General features: G+C 47.7%; 1 protein-coding gene across 4 annotated transcripts in view; it reads left to right on the forward strand.

The window, feature by feature from the left end:
• The first annotated feature begins 849 nt into the window (after window positions 1–849).
• Window positions 850–15,618, forward strand: part of NEXMIF (neurite extension and migration factor) — a 174,857-nt gene continuing 160,088 nt past the window's right edge. For 3 of the 4 annotated variants that reach the window (XM_075513142.1, XM_075513141.1, XM_075513145.1), the window contains exon 1: window positions 850–982. The gene's annotated coding sequence lies outside the window, so the exon portion shown is untranslated. The remainder of the gene's footprint in view (window positions 983–15,618) is intronic. The other variant, XM_075513144.1, reaches the window with a different exon arrangement.

Genomic DNA, 15,618 nt, shown 5'->3' on the forward strand with positions numbered 1-15,618 from the left:
GGCGAAGCTCGGCCGGCACACCGCTTGCCTTGCCTTCCTCCCGGCGCCCATCTTCCCTCCCCACCCTCGCCCGCAAGTGCCGCGATAACGGCACCGCCGGTGCGCTGTCCCCCCCCCCCGCCCCGGGGGATGCTGCCCCTCTCGGCCGGGGCGGGCGGCCCCGGCGGCCGCCTGCACCCCCCGGCCGGAGGACGCGCCACCACCCCGGCGGCGGGCGGCGCCCAGCCGTGCCCGCGGCGGCACCTGCCCCGAGCCCGGGCGGCAGGTGAGGCGAGGCGGGCGACGTGAGGTGAGGCCAGGCCAGGCCGCCCCGCCCCGCCGGGGTCCGGGCCCGCCTGTGCGGGGCCGCGGCCACGCGCCCTTTATGCCCGGTGGCGGCGCGGCGCGCGCTCCCGCGAGCGGCGGGGCGGGGGGCGGGGGGGGGCGAGGGGGGAACGGGCGCCGGTTCCGCGGCTGAGGGAACAATGGCAGCGGCGGCGGCGGCGGCGCTGCCCGGCACCTCCTGAATGGGCACAGGCGGCCGGGGTGGGGGAAGCGGCGGCGGCGAGGAGGGAGCGGCCGCGGCGGAGGAGGAGGAGGCGGCGGAGGGGCGAGGCGGGAGCCGCCCCCCCCCCCTCCCTCCCTCAGCGGGGAGCGCGGGGCCGGCGCGGGCTGGCTGCGCGCCGCGGGGGGCCCGGCCGTGAGCCGCCGGGCGGCGGGGCGCTGAGGGCCGGGAGCGCTGGCTCCGCCGAGGGCCCTGCGGCTGCGGCGGCGGCGGCGGCGGCGGCGGGGGAGGGGCGGGGGCCGGCGCGCGGGGGGAGGGGCGGGGGCCGGCGCGCGCGGGGCGGGGGGGGGGGCGGGCGCGTCCACCTGCGCGCGCCGGGGCCCCGGGCGCATGGAGCAGCGCTGAGCGCCGCAGCCGCCGCCGCCGCCGACACCGCCGGGCGGGCGGGGGGACCCGCCGGCCCCGCGCGGCCGCCTCCCTCGCGGGCCCGGCGCTGAGGTGAGTCCCGCCGCGGCGGCGCTTCCCCCCCCCCCCCGCTCTTCCCCCCCCCCCCGCCGCCTCCACACACACCGCGGGAGCCGCAGGGAAGGCGGCGTGAGGGGAGCGGGGGAGGAGGAGGAGGAGGAGGAGGAGGAGGAGGCCGGGGCGGGGGGGGATGCTGATGGCAGTGCCGGCCTGCGCGGCGGTGCGGGGCGCGGAGGCCTGCGGGGAAGTTGCGCGGCGGCGGCGGCAGGAGCGGGGCGGCCGCGGTGTTTGTGCGGTGTGTGCGGCGGGGGGCGGCCTGCGCCGGGCAAGTTGGCGCCTCCCCCCGCCGGGCGCCGCGTCCCCCGGGCAGGTGCCGCGCTGGGCGGGGGCGCCGCCCCACAGGGCCCCGGGGGGAGCGCGTCCCCCGGGCCGGCGCCGCTGCCGCCCGTCCGTGCCTCCTGCGCCTCCCCTCACGCCGCGGCGGGGTTTATTGACAGCGGCGGCGGCCGGGGGGGCTGCACTTACTTCAGCCTCGGCCAGAACAACAAAAAAAAAAGGGGGGGGGGGGGAATGGGATTTTAAATTTTTTTTAAAAAAAAGCCCCAACCCTGGAAGTAACTGTCATTCCGTGCATTAAACTAGAAAACTGGCTAATCAAATAAAACTGCCTCATTGTCTGAAACTCTATCCCAGCGAAAAATGCGGCTGTGAATATAATTAACCATCTGTCTAGCGAGCGGTGGAGAATTGGGTTCGTGCGGTTTTTATTCTGGTCTCTTTAATTTCTGAACCGCTCGCGCGTCCGTGCAGCGGTGGCAGCGGTGATGTGTTTTGCTTACTAAGTGTAAGATGTGACCCGTGCGTGTGCGTGGATGATGCTGAAACGGGGCGGGGGGGGAGATAATGAAATCCTCGTCTCCGAAATGAACTGTGCCGCTCGCCAGCGATACGGTTTATGATATATTAACCCAAACAAGCTGTAACGGGACCGGCAATGAAAGCAAAGGCTACGCGTTTTCTCTCGGTGATGCTCTCCAGCCTTTCGCCTCCCGCTTGGAACAAGCGCAGGATGGGTGCGTATTTGGGGAATTCGTGGACGGGTGTCGTGGGTGGATGCGTGCGGCCCAAGGGGAGCGGTGCGCCTGTGCGAGCCAGGGCCTGAATGAGCCTCTTGCGTGAAAACAAAACGGCTCTGTGGTTCTTAAATCTTCCCTGAGGTTTTCCCCGGCTTCTGCTCGGGGGTTCGCTCGCCCCTGCTGCCCCGCACCAGCCCCTCCGGCCGGCTTCGCCCAAAACCTCCATGTAACCACCAACATCCTGGTATTCAGATGTGCGTTCTCGGTGTTGAGGTACCTGCTGTTATCGCTGGAGCAGCGTGGTAATGCGGTAACCACTGTGCCCACAGCAAAGAGTCTGCTGGAAAGTGAATGGTGCGTGTGCCTGTACACATGCTCACGCTTGTTGGGTTTGGGTGGTTGTTTTTTTTTTAGTTCAGGTAAGGGAAGAATACAGAAACTAAAAAAATAAGGGCAGTGCTCAAGCAGGTAGGATGCAATTTAGAGTCACTTCAGCTAATACCCCGTGCAAGACTACATTGGTTAAGGTATGTGAACTGTGCATAAGGCAGCAGTCGTTACTGAATCACTCTTTAAAAACAAATACTTGACAAAAGAAGCAGACCTGCTAAATGGATAACAATTATGTAAGCCCATAGTAGGTTTTGATGTATGTCAAGTCTGTTAAATAAATCAACCTGTTCAGTGAATAAATCTGCTATGCACCAATGCCTTTTTTTTTTTTTTTTTTTAAAAGGGAATAAACCTGGCTGTGTATTTAAGGTTTTTCTACTGAGCATGTGAATCTTACAGCCAAGCCCTGTAGCTGCCAGCGACACACGACAAATCCGCGGGGAGGGTGAGGTGCAGGAGCATGGGGAGGGAGGGGGCACGCCAAGTAATAAGATGGATATTAAAAATACACAAAGATGTGCGTAAGGATTCCTAATGATAAAATTCTCACTGATCCATGTCTTGATGGAGTATTTGCTTTGCAGTGGCAATGGCCCATACAAAGCTACATTGATTTAGCTTTCTCTGTTCGTGATGGCAGTTCTGGTGAATAATTATTTTCCCAAAAGCCCTAACTAAGGGAAGAAAGAGAGTCCCTGCTTGGCCTACACAGTAGTACAGTATCTTTGAAAGCGCGTATCCGGCTGCAAATAAAGAGACCCAGTTCAAGTGTTACTACACTCAGCAGAAATAAAAGGGAGGCAGAAAAGGGGAGCAACCGGCCGGCTTCCCCATGCACCTCGTCCCCCTTTCCCTCTCTGCACCTCACCCGGGGCTTTGCTTTGGGGGGTGGGGAGGGGGGCATTTTCATGGTTTTGTTTTTCCTTTTTTGTGTTTGTTGTTGCCTTTTGGAGGCGAGGCTCCGGCAGCCTACTTAAACGTTGATTTCTGAATGATGAGGAGTCTCTTTCGGATTAAAAAAAAAAAAAAATAAAGGAAAAGATTGTGGCCAGCGGGTTTTAACTTCCGTAGCTGGTACAGGGGCAGGGAGTATGTCTGTGTGGGGCAGTGCTTTGACGGTGTCCTCCTCTTGTGAGATGGCGATGCCTTGTGGATGTTTTTGTGATCGATCACGTGCGTTATCTTTTTCCTGTCTTTGGAAAGAAACATATGAAAAGACTTAAATGTGCTTGCAGGACATGAAGGACACAGGCGAGGCTTGGGGAGAAAGCGCTCCCGAGCAAAGGGGTCCGACTCAGGTTGTCATCTCGGGTGTAGGACGCGGCCATCGATACAAGGTGCGGCAGCACTTTTCCATTGTAGACAGAGTACTAACAAAGCAACCATGCTGATTTCTCCAAGCACAACAGCGAACCATCCCCTTAAAGTTTATGCCCTGTCGCAAACAAAAAGCAACATTAGGAAATAATCTTTTCCGTGGGCAGAATCCAGGGAGGAGAGCCATGGATACTCCAGACCTTGCCCTAGTCCTCGCCTGGGGGCTGTGCAGATGCTGCCGTAGTTGGGTTTGCGTTTGGCCCTGAGAGAGGTGGGTAATCTGAATGTTAAACACAGCAAAATTGCTATTGCTTCTCAGTAATGACAATTTTAGGTCTGTGAGGGAATTTAAAAAAAATATTTTGAGAATTGGGAGCAAAATAATTTTTATATAATCTACCTGTTACGTTCAAAGTCCTGTATTTTCACCTGGGAAAGGATTGCATTTTTTTATTTTTGTGCTAGATCTTTGTGTACTTTTAGCCCCGCTTGAGTTGGCTTTATAATCATTACCTATGTATACAGTCAGGTGCTTGACGAGCCTGATTTTGTGGAAGCTGCCAGCAGTGAGTAAATGAGCCATGTGGCATAAAACCGAGCAAACCACGTTTTGTTGGTACCTTGCTCTTCCCTCCTTCCTTCGAGCTGGTCATACGCACCCATGGTGTCACCCATCCAGGGGAACGGGCTGTTCTAGCGTCAGGACCTGCCCGATTTGTTACCTCTGTGTGGTGCGAGAGGCTTGGTGGGATCTCAGCCCTTTGATTTTATGGCTCCTGGGTGCCGCTAGAACAAAATGTTAAATAATTACCACGTGTTAAGTTGTTGTGTAGAAAGCGGTGAAATTATAAACGCTGGAGATGATTAACCGGTTTAAGCATCCAGGCATCGGGTGTGGGTTTTGCCTGAAGGATGCACAAACTGAGGATAAGCTGTCCCGCTCCCAGTGCCAAAGTGTTGGTACCGTTGGTTCCCTGCCTGTGGACATGAGGAAAAATTGGGGGTATTTGGTAAAGCTGAGCCGGAGTGAAGTTTGCGGGAGGAGCTGTCAGTTCTGCAAATCAGTGTTGAACCCGGCTGCGTGCCTTATCCTTAGCAAAGTCATCTTATGAACAGCAAGAGAAGGTGGCTTTAGTTCAGTAGTGCTTTGGACGGCGAGGTGGTAGTGCTGGGTGGATTTTGTTTGCAGTTCAGGGGAGTAGCATGTAATCTGTGTAATACTGCTTTTGTGTGCCTCTATTGCAAATTGATGTCTGGGGAACGACATGTAGCAAAGGCTCTAGACCAGCAGGTCTCTGATATTTTTGTAGCAATGTCTTTTTATTCAAAGCAGGTGTCATGGAGATCTTTCATCCCAGGATTTCTTTCATCTCTGGCGTTTGTTAGCTTGTGTTAAAACTTTAAATCTCAAGAATTTCTTGTGTACAGAAGGTGTTCTCATATTGCTTTCGCACGGGCTGAGCCGGATGATTATGCAGTCTCCAAACGTGGTATGTATGAGCTGGGTCTGTATCTGCGCTGCTACGTCAGCTCTGCGAGTGACGCCGGGCCGTAACCCAGTGCCCTCCGGTCGCGGGAGAGGTCCACGCTGGCTGCGTTGGAGGACGCTGCAGGGAGAGCTGGGAGCGGGCAGCAATGGAGGGCGTTGTCCCTGCGCAAAGTTTTCTTTTGACCCTGAAGTATGCAGAAGGTGATTTATGCCCAGCAATGTGAGCTCATATTTGCAGTCGTCTTTGGTTTTAACAAAGCTCTGGAAATGCTTCTTGCTATAAGATGCCTGATTTGCTTAATTTATCCAAGCTCTTGTCTCGATAGTCTCCCATGATAGAAAATTCTGTTGGCTAATTGTTTCCTTTAACCAATCCTGTATTTCTTTTTTTTTGTTTTGTTTTGGGGTTTTTTTGTGCCATATCTTCAGAATATGGGTGGATGTGTCACTAGAAGTTTCTGATCGATCTTCTTGTCTAGATTTACTGCCGTTGCCCCTTGGGAGGGTAGGACCATAGTATGCTGGACCAAAAGGGCTGGCATTGCTTCTGCTTGGACCCTGGTTGATTCATTTACTAAATCAGTTTTAACATCTTTCTTAATAGTTATCGTTACTGTGATCATTGTCTCTGCAAATAGCTGTTGTTATCCCTAGGCATGAGACCAAGAGCGTCTCTGTCCTAAGAGCCCAGGAGAGCTTGAGGTCAGACTCCTGGATGTCACCTTGCACGGCGTCACAATGCCAGTCTTCAGCGTGTCATTGAAACCGGCAGGAATGGCAGTGTTGTACGCTTGGCCTAGACACTGGTTAGGTTTTTTGCCAATTTATCAGCTTTCTCACCTCGCTTACCTAGAGCTTCTGTTATGCAGAATGGCTCCTCATGCACGGGTTGCCGGTTCATGTTGTGAAGGTCATCCTTACCGCTTTGTGGTGTTCACACTGCTGTTGTCTGAAGCTGTTATGCACTTCTCTGCTGAGTCAGTTAGGGAGGAGAATGTCAGGTTTTCTAAAATAAAGCAAAATAGTTGAGGCAATTTCTGCTTCCCGTCTGCCTCTGGGTAGGGAGCTTCTCACGTACTAAAACTCAAGCTTTGTCACAGTGCTTTTCCTGGCGTGCCGAAACTGCTCAGAAGGTGGTTGATGCTATGAGACTCTTGCATTTTTGAGGGTGTTCAAACTTCCAGATGGAGGTTATCAGAAAGATCAGCTCTTGTGAATCTTGCAGGACGTGGCTAGACTTTCGGGAGTGCCGGGACGTGGCATGGTGGATGGTAGGGTACCGCTCGGTGTGGAGCACTCCTGAGAAACTGCCTGGTGGTTTCATTGCCTACGTGAGACCTGGGCTTTTTGGAGGGCTAGCACACAAACTCCCAGCTCTTTCTCAGTCCCGTTCTGGATAAGGTCTCTGCCATGCTTGGGAGTTGCCTTTGGAGCTGCGTACTTAAAAAAAATCAAATTCCTTTCCTCACACTTGGAAGGTTTTCGATTATGAGTTATAGTGCAGGAGAACCAAATGCAGAAACGAGAGGCTTTGTGGATGGATTTTGTTTCCTGTACAACGCCCCAATGAATGACTTGAGTCTTTGATGGAGAAGAGAAGCTGAAGCCTTATGAAGGGCCTGTTTATTGGCATTAATTATTTTTTATTAGTTACAGCACCCGTAGTCCGTTGGCAGTAGAAGAGCCCAAAGTAAGAATATTAAATCTTCAGAAGTTTTTCAAAGCTTGCATTTTTCATAAGAAGCTTGTGAAGCTTCAAATCTAAAGCTTCCAAAGCCTTTTTTTTTATTCTTCAGAAGTGCCACTGAAGCTCTTTTTTTAATTTTTAGTATTTTAGCTGAAACTATAAGTTTTGTACATCAAAAAAAATAGTTCTTTCCCATCCATTGCGTTGGCCCCAATTTTCAGGTCTCTAGCTGGGTCAGCTAGATCCTCTGCAAGCATCGACTGTACTCTGTAGACCAGGTGTGTACCCTTTGCTGCCAATTTGCTGTCATTCTTGTCTGATTAGGGTTTTACTCTGTGGCTGGTAGCAGGCTGAAGCACATGCCGACATGAAAGGTGCGTTTGTTTGCAACCGGCCAGTTAGGACAATACTTGACCTTCACAGTTGTTGAGTAACTTCAGAGAAATACTTAACTGCTTCACGGAAACAAGGCTTGTGGGTGGGAGTTTAACAAGTACAAAGTGAATTTGGTGTCTGTTTGGCCGGCTAGCAGCACTTTTTCCCCTGTAGCCGGCAAGGTCATGTTTTAATACTCTGAATATGAATTCAAGGTCCATGCTGGTATTGTGGTGGCAATACAGGTGGATGCTTGGTCTTATTTCATACTGCTTCAGGGAATGGAGCAGTTGGTACTCTTGGCCCTCTCTGAACCTCGAGGGTAGAAATGAAAATTGCCTTTTTTCAGGGTGGTCACTGTTCTCATTCGTGTGAGGAAAACTGTTGGGAAGTGGGATTATTTTAGCTACAAAAAGCTGTGGTGTGGTTTTTTATTTTTTTCCCCCGTAAATGTTTTGCTTACATTATGTGAACAGATTTACTTGATTGATAGCTATGCCTTTAATGGGGAAGGATGGGTAGAATTTTCGGGAAGATCAGAAGGGAGAGTCTGCTGCTGACCACAATTTTTCAGCTCATATTAAAGCAAACAAGCAAACCCCTATCTTCTTGACACCGCTGGCTCTGTAGGGAGCAACACGCAATAATTTCCCATGGTTTGTTTATGTCTGTATCTAAGGAAATCCACTATATCAAAATCACCTGTCCATGTAGTGGCTTGTCTTAGATTCTTTGTGTGTGTGATATATTAATTTTGAAGTGCATCGAGCAGACATTGCCAACTTGTGCAGAAATGCAGCAGATTATGATACAAGCAGCATGGCTAATGTATAATACTGGAATTTAGGACCATTACTAGCCCACGGTGCCTACGAGTTTATCTGAAGCAGAGGAGCCACGTGGTGTTAACCCAGCCAGGCATGGCAAATGCGGAGAAACCCGTCAGCTGAAACCTCCCGCAGAAAAAATAATTTGTCCTAACCCAGTAACCTTCACTTACTTAATTGTCTTGTTTGTCTGGTTAGCTCATCGTTTGACGGAGAGTTTGTACTGCAGTAAAAACAGTTTTGTTTATTGTGCCTGTTTCTTTCTTTAATTTGCGCTAATTCCTTGCCTGCTTCTTTCTGGGTTTGAACCGGGCTTGTCCTCCTCTCAGCTGTTACAAATGCCAGCCTTTCTGAGCGTGAATGGGAGCCTACTCAGTTCGTTATAGTTCCAAGAAGTCTCTGGTTTGAAAGGGTGAATGTTTTGATTGGCTTGATCACTCAATCTCAGAGTTTATCGCTGTATTAGGCAACGCAAAGCTATGTTTCGGGGTTTACCTTCAGGTTATAGTTTATGTCCGTATACAGTGTGAAGCTAAGAGCTACTTACAGTTCCCCCTTCTTCTCTAGAGGGTTGTTTAAGACCTGGTGCTTAATGATCAACAGGGTGTAGTGTTGATTTTGCCCTTGTGAAGCATTTCTGGTTTTGGAGGAAAGATGGGTATTGGTTATGATGCAGAGCTGAACGTAGTTTGTGACTGATGCGTTGGCTGTTGTATGGTTACTGGTGTATGGCGTTACTGATTCTGATTCATGTGTTAAGCAAATCCTGGTATCCCAGTCGCTCTCTCAGTTTTTTCCCTATTAACTACATCCTCCTTTCCTCCCTTGTTTACCACGTTTTACCTCTATGTGCACAGTCTGCTGGCATGTGTGCTGGATTCCCTCACTGCAAATACTAGGATGAGTTTAAGACTTCCTAAACGTTAGTTCAGGATGAATTCAGAAGCATCTTGGATTAACTTTTCAGCTACTGCAGGTAGTCTGTTGGTGGTCTGGAGGGGAAGTTCTGCAACACGAGTGGCTTGAGACTGTGAGGAAAAACCCAAGTGCAAGCATCACCTCGGGGTGTTCAACCCCAACCCTCTCAACGCCAAGAGAAGAGCCAAGAGTAGGAATGGAGGAAGATGGCCCCTAGGAATGGATAGGTGGTGATGCTGGAGCGACATAGTAAGTGTGACATTTCAGTGTCAATGATGGGGAGAAAAAGAAAATGCTGCTTAAATTGTGCTTTGAAGCTCTTTGCCCAGCGTGGTATGGAAAAGTCTTCATCTGCGTTGCGATCAAGAAGTTTGTGCATGGTGGAGTCCAAACATCGTATCAGAAATGCTTAATGATTGTGTGGTGCCTTAAACTTCATGTGAAAGCATAGGGATTATTTTCCCCATTTCAACCTGTAATAAGCATAAAAAATATAAAATCTGCAGCTGACAATATCATCTGTTGAGTTCTCACCCTGCGTTCTGGGGGCTGATGTTGAAACAAAAGGGGGTTTAAGGATACACAATATTATATTCTGCTATTTGGTTAGGCCTGGGCATTTGCTGAAGGGGCCGTGTTAAATCACACCTAAATTTGCAAGTGTCAGTAAATGAAGAGTCAAGGTGAAAACTTGATGTGTAGCTCACTGTTTAGTCAGTATTTTTGTGATTTTAATACCTTCAGTACCCCCAATGTGTTTGTGGGTAAAGGAATACCTTGTGGTGGTAGCTCCTCAACTTGATCTCTGTGGCTGTTTGAATTATTTGTTTCTGGGGCAACATATATGGGTTGCTTAAATAACAAGGGGGTAGCGGAGGGGTTGGAATGAGCGTTTCCAGATCTGACGGTGGTTATGCAGGGTGCTCCTCATAGTCCTTTGCTATCAAATGCTTTCACACACTGCTCTGTCTCTCCTTGAATAACTTCTGTGCGTTGCATGGTAATGGAAGTCAAAAGAATTTGTTTGATGTTATTTATTCAAATCTGGAAAGGATGGTTGTGCAAAGACCAAAGAAAAATGGTTTTAGTCTGACAAATGCCAAGGGTTTTTGTTTTGTTTTTAAAGCCCAAACAAACCCTTTGGGATCCTTGGCTGGGTATATAATAGCATGAAATACACCATTTCTTTCATTCTGCTCCCTAAAAATCTAATTCTTTATGCATTTAAAGTGGGAGTTGAGGCAAAAACAGAGTTTAGCTCTGTTGACCTATATTTATGAAAAGAGAAGGCTTGCTAACTGTTGCAAGAAAATATATAGTGCTGTTTGTATACTCTGATGAAATGTATACGCATACTAAAAACACTTTTGGGATTCTTCATCGTCTTACTGCATGTTTAAGCCCTTTCCAGCCAGATTCAGTCTGTTTATGCCGTTCATAGCATGTATATTCAGACTTCCCATTAATAGCCACGAAATGTCAATGAAGAGGGGCAGCAGAACAGGGAGTTTAGAAATAAGCAAGGAACAGAGGTAGTACTGAAAACCTCCCTGATCTCAAGGTTTAAAGGTGAACTTTTTTTTTCCTGCCTTTTTTTTTTTTTTTTTTTTTTAATTCAGCCCGCTCTTCATAAAGTGCGGTTTAATGGTTATCATGCTGCTTATTGCATAACTGTGGCACAGATGTTATTTTTTTGTAATGTTGCCTGACATATTTAAAAGGGAAAGGGAGGAAGGGAATTTATACTCTTTGGAGATGAATATGTGGAGCCTATTAGTCTTAAAAAAGTGTGAAGAGCTTGTTAGAGCTGAAGCTGGCGCATGTCTGAAAGGCTGATCTGTGGAGTGGAGCTCTTCAGATAAGGAGCGAGTGTTGTATCTTCTGCAGTTTGTTGTATGTGTTACCAGATAGCCTAAAATCCAAACTCGGTGGAGTACTTGCACGCTTAATGTTTAGGCACATGCTTAAATATTTTGCGGAACTGAGACCAAATCCAAACGTATATTTAATAAAATAAGGTGTTGTCCAATTACGTTTTGCAGGATAATTGGCAATGGTGCTTAGAGTTAAGGGACGTGAAGGTGAAATACGTCAGTCAGCATAGGTAGTACTGAATGTTTTAAGTGTTTATATTACTGCAGCTGGAAACAAAACCTTTAAAGTTGCTTTCTTATGAAGGTTTGACTGAGGAAATACAATTAGAAATACACTGGGTTTCAACAGAAGGAAAAAAATTACATGCAGGCCTACCGTTTCCTGGTGGAATAAGCATGAACACATAAAGTTGTCTCCTTCTGGCATTTCTAACGACATTAGAAGTTTTAAAATAGTCGAAATGCAAAGAAGGAGAGATGAAAATGGTAAATTCTATATTTATAGACTAGACTATTCTATACGAGAATATAAAATGCTATATTTATATTTATATTTATTTATGTATAATAGCAAAATGCTTGGTGTTTCAGATCAGCACAGGGTGCCTTGATTCACAAAGTTTTATAAACACTGGGTAAAGCTGCACAACCCACCTCTCCCTGCTGTATAGAGGAGCTAACCAGCTCACCGAGAAATTAATGACCTGCTAGAAATGCAGTTGTGAAATGAACCCAAGAACCTTGACTTCCCAGCCCTCGTTTGTATGTGTGTGCGGGGTAATGGGATAATTGTTTGTGATAAATTGATAATGGGGAAAGAGGAGGGAAAAGGGGGAAATGACACCTACTGTCATTGAGTGTCTTTTTGAACTCTTAGATTAAAGATAATTCAAATGATTTATTTAAAAGAACTTGCAAAAAGAACAGGTGAACAGTTACAAAAACAAACAGAAGGAAACCTGAGAGTGTTTTTTACTTGTTTCTGCCTAGGGCAAAATATTTCGGTTTGATTTTTTATTTTGCTTTTGTTCTCCCCTTTGCCCTTCCCCCCCGCTGGATTACCTACTACAGGAAATAATGAATTAGGGGAAATAAATCCTCAATTAGAGTTGTAGGCGCTGGAGCCGCTGTGTGAGCGTAGGATTACGCACAGGCTCAGGTGTAAATTTTACGGTCGTCCTTGTGCCTGGCCTTTTCTTCAGCAAGAAGCAGGGGGGCCGTGACTTTGTGCCTCGGCTCCCGCAGCCGGGCTTTCGAGGCCTTTTGTCCCTACAGCCGTGCTGGCGCTGGGTGTCCATGTTGCCATCCTGGATGGGAGGGAGGGCGTCTCGCCTGCCTCCCTCGCTCCATCAGAGGCAAGGCTTCCTTGGCTGGCAGGTAGACAAAGCCCCTCCGGGGTCTGGAAATTCTCGCCCTTCCCAGTGTCCAGTGACACCCGTGCAGTGTTTAGTGTGTGGCGTTCTGAAAACTTCCTCTTCTGGCTAAAAAAGAAATGGATGGAAAATATTAGTCTAAAATAGAAGGTTTGTGCTGATGCAAGCTGTGTTTACTTTTGAAAATTCAGTTTATTAAACTCAAGGCTGCAGAACTCCAGGGATCAGTGATGCTGTCTGAACATCACCTTACGCACCGCACAAGCAATTTTTCAAAATTACTTTTTTAATTAAAAGTTGTATCGGTTTAATGCGAGTTAAAGGAAAGTTCACAGGCTTAGTGTTGTCTGAAACATGCCGCAGATTTGGGAAAAACCTTTTTCTGCCTTTTTAAGTTTATCCAAAATAGTGAATGTGCATGCAAAGAGAGAGGAATCTCCTTCTGGGCTTTACGTCTGAGGGATTGCAGGGTAAAGGTATTTATTGATTATCAGTCGAGCTCCGCTTCCGTTACCCTCGGAAGGAGCTGCACAGAAGCTGAATCGGAATATGAACATAAGGAAAACAAGGAGGACTTGAGGTACAGCAGAAGAAAGTCAATACAGAGCTTATTTAAATGTCAGCTGCCTGGAAGAGCTCTGCTCAAAAGCTGTAAGGAGAGATTAGGTCTGAGACATAATGCATGAGTGTGTAAGGAAGGGAGGAAAGATTGCTGAGCAAGTCAGGTGCTGTGGGGAACGTGTGCGAGAGGAATATATTAAGGAGGAGGAAGGAAGAAGAAACTGCTGACTGAAAATTACATCTGACAATTAGTTTTGAGCAAGTAATTGGAGAAGCACGTGGCTTTTGGACATGGGAAGACTGCGATCGTAGTTGGTGGGCGATGTGATCCATTTTAACAGTGTTATTCATCAGCACAGTTGACAGGGATAAGCAACGCTCATTACAAATTTGTTTACTACATCTATATATTGTATTTATTTTCTGAATGTATGTGCAGAGTAGAATGTCTCTGTAAGCATAGAATTTCTGGAATTTGAATCACGTTGGCTAAATAAAGTCAATAGGCCAGAGTTGTAATTGTGTGGCATTTGTGAACATAAGTGGGTTTACATTCGGGGAGAGCTTGAGCCAAAAAATCACTGTTTTGTAGATGAATAGCCTTATTCTGAATTTCATGGCCATCTTTATTTTTGAAAGTTAGCCACTAATTATGTGTTGTAATAAGAAGTACTTGTATTACAGTTGTGCCTGAAATAAAATTAGGTTTAGCACTCTCGTACAAGAAACATTATTAGGGGCAGCCTCCAAAATTTAAACCCAAACCAGGTTACGCGTAGGCTTTGGTGGTGGGGTAAGGAAAACATTGAAAGCGTTCCAGTTGTGGTGAAGTCTCTGGTGGAAGGCCTGTACCCTTCTGGTCCCTTGTGGTCCGTAGCTGAGGAGCACGCCTGGTTCAGGCGGTGATGCCGAGCTCCAGCGTAGCAGTACATTTGAGTGATACTTTCTGCTGTCGCTGGGGGCTTGGGAGTCTGTCCCATGATGGTGAACCATGACCAGGCCCCCTGGCCGTATAACAGCAGCGTGGCACACCGGCTCATGAAGTCCTCAGCGTTTAGGCAGGACTGGGGCGAGAAAGATGGGGTGCACCCTGCTGCGCTGTAGCCCGCTGCAACCCAGCCAAGTTTTTCTTTCTTTTTTTTTGTCAGCCTCTTGCCTAATTTTGAATGGAGTGCAATGTCTTTATCTTCAGGGAAGCGAGTGCCTTGTGCATATGATAACTAAAAGACCTAACAAGTCTTCAAGATCAAGACTGTAGCTGGCAGCATTGCTTCCTTGGCACAGCAAAACTTTCTAGTCTTAATCCGCTCTGTTGAAAAAACTGTGTCTTGGAACAAGCGCTTGCTCAGGACAGTAGGGCCGTGAACACTGGAACAAAGGACAGCTACAAAACAAACGCTGGTTTGGATGCAAGGGGTGTTTCTTTGCTTTTGCCATCTAGCGTAAAGATGTAGCAACATGTATGGTAGTATTTGTATTCTTACCAGTCATACGTTGCGGTCGTCTTGTGCCACACTGACTGCAAACACATATTTATTAAAAAACATCACAACCATTGCACATGCTTCTCTCCTGCAGAGAGGAGGAGAGAACAAACAACATATGACGAGCATTATTTGCATTGTTTAATACTCTTCTGAGCAGAACAACTCATTTACGCTAGAAGATGCTTTATTGTCTAGAAGGGAAGATGACCAAGCAGGCTGAGCTGGACAGGCAAGTATTTAACAAGTAGATGGGATCTGAACCTATGCTCTGAAGCAGTGGGCTTAAGTTCCTGTCTCCCTCTCTGGCATTAGCTTTTATTTTCAAAATACGTTATGACAGTAGAAGAGTTGACAAGGGAAGCAGGTTTACATGTAAAATGCACAGGAGGTGTCACTTAGTGGTCTGAGCACATGAGCCAACAAACTGAGTTCCAGCCCCAGCGCCAACGTTGACTCCTCTCTTGGCCATATGACAGTGCCATCATTTTTCTGTCCTGCTCGCCCCACTTGTTTAATGGGATTATTAATATGGATGTGTTTGCTTCCCAGGAGTGTTGCGGAAATTAGTTAAGGTTTGAAAAGTGTGTTGAAGAAGTCTCTCAGTGCTGATCATTATTACAACTACTGCTTTAAAAACACTTTTCTATTTATTTTAGCAAAAATATTTCCTCTTCTGCTGGAGTTTACTCCTCACTTTGTTTTGTGTTGCTTGTGTGCGGTATCCCTAGGCTCTTTCAGTATACGTACTTTTTTGTAAAATGTTGTATTTTAGCCTGTATTTGAGATTCAGATTTTCAGGATGTATGTTATTACACAAAATGTGAATAGGAGGCAGAAAGCCTTATGCTGATGAAACTTCATGGTTGCTGCTTTCCCGGCTGAGCAATGTCTGTGGGTCATGTATGTATTGACACATACTTGCAATGATACTCCATCGCATCTATTTAAAGAAGGTGTTTAGACCGGGAGGGATCCTTACAGCTCTTACAATGTTAGCTGCGTCTTTAGAGAAAGCTGAGAAGCAGACAGGCTAACAGGAGTATAGGGAGTTGGACCTGGAGATGTGAGATGAGATCTTGAGAGAGAAATACTGCCCTTATCTCCAGTAATGAGACAAGGTGGTGACCGCAGGCATGTTCTTTAAGGACAAGGAGCTCCAATGCAACTGCAGTCGAAGCCTTTTGGACCAGCCAACTGTTAGACTCTCTCGAGTGAAACAGACCCCGCATTTTTCGAATTGTATACTCCTAAGTGCAGAAAAAATAAGGCAACCTTTCAAAGTCTGGCCTGTA

The sequence above is a fragment of the Mycteria americana genome, chromosome 10 (assembly GCF_035582795.1).
Source record: "Mycteria americana isolate JAX WOST 10 ecotype Jacksonville Zoo and Gardens chromosome 10, USCA_MyAme_1.0, whole genome shotgun sequence".
Taxonomy (NCBI): domain Eukaryota; kingdom Metazoa; phylum Chordata; class Aves; order Ciconiiformes; family Ciconiidae; genus Mycteria; species Mycteria americana.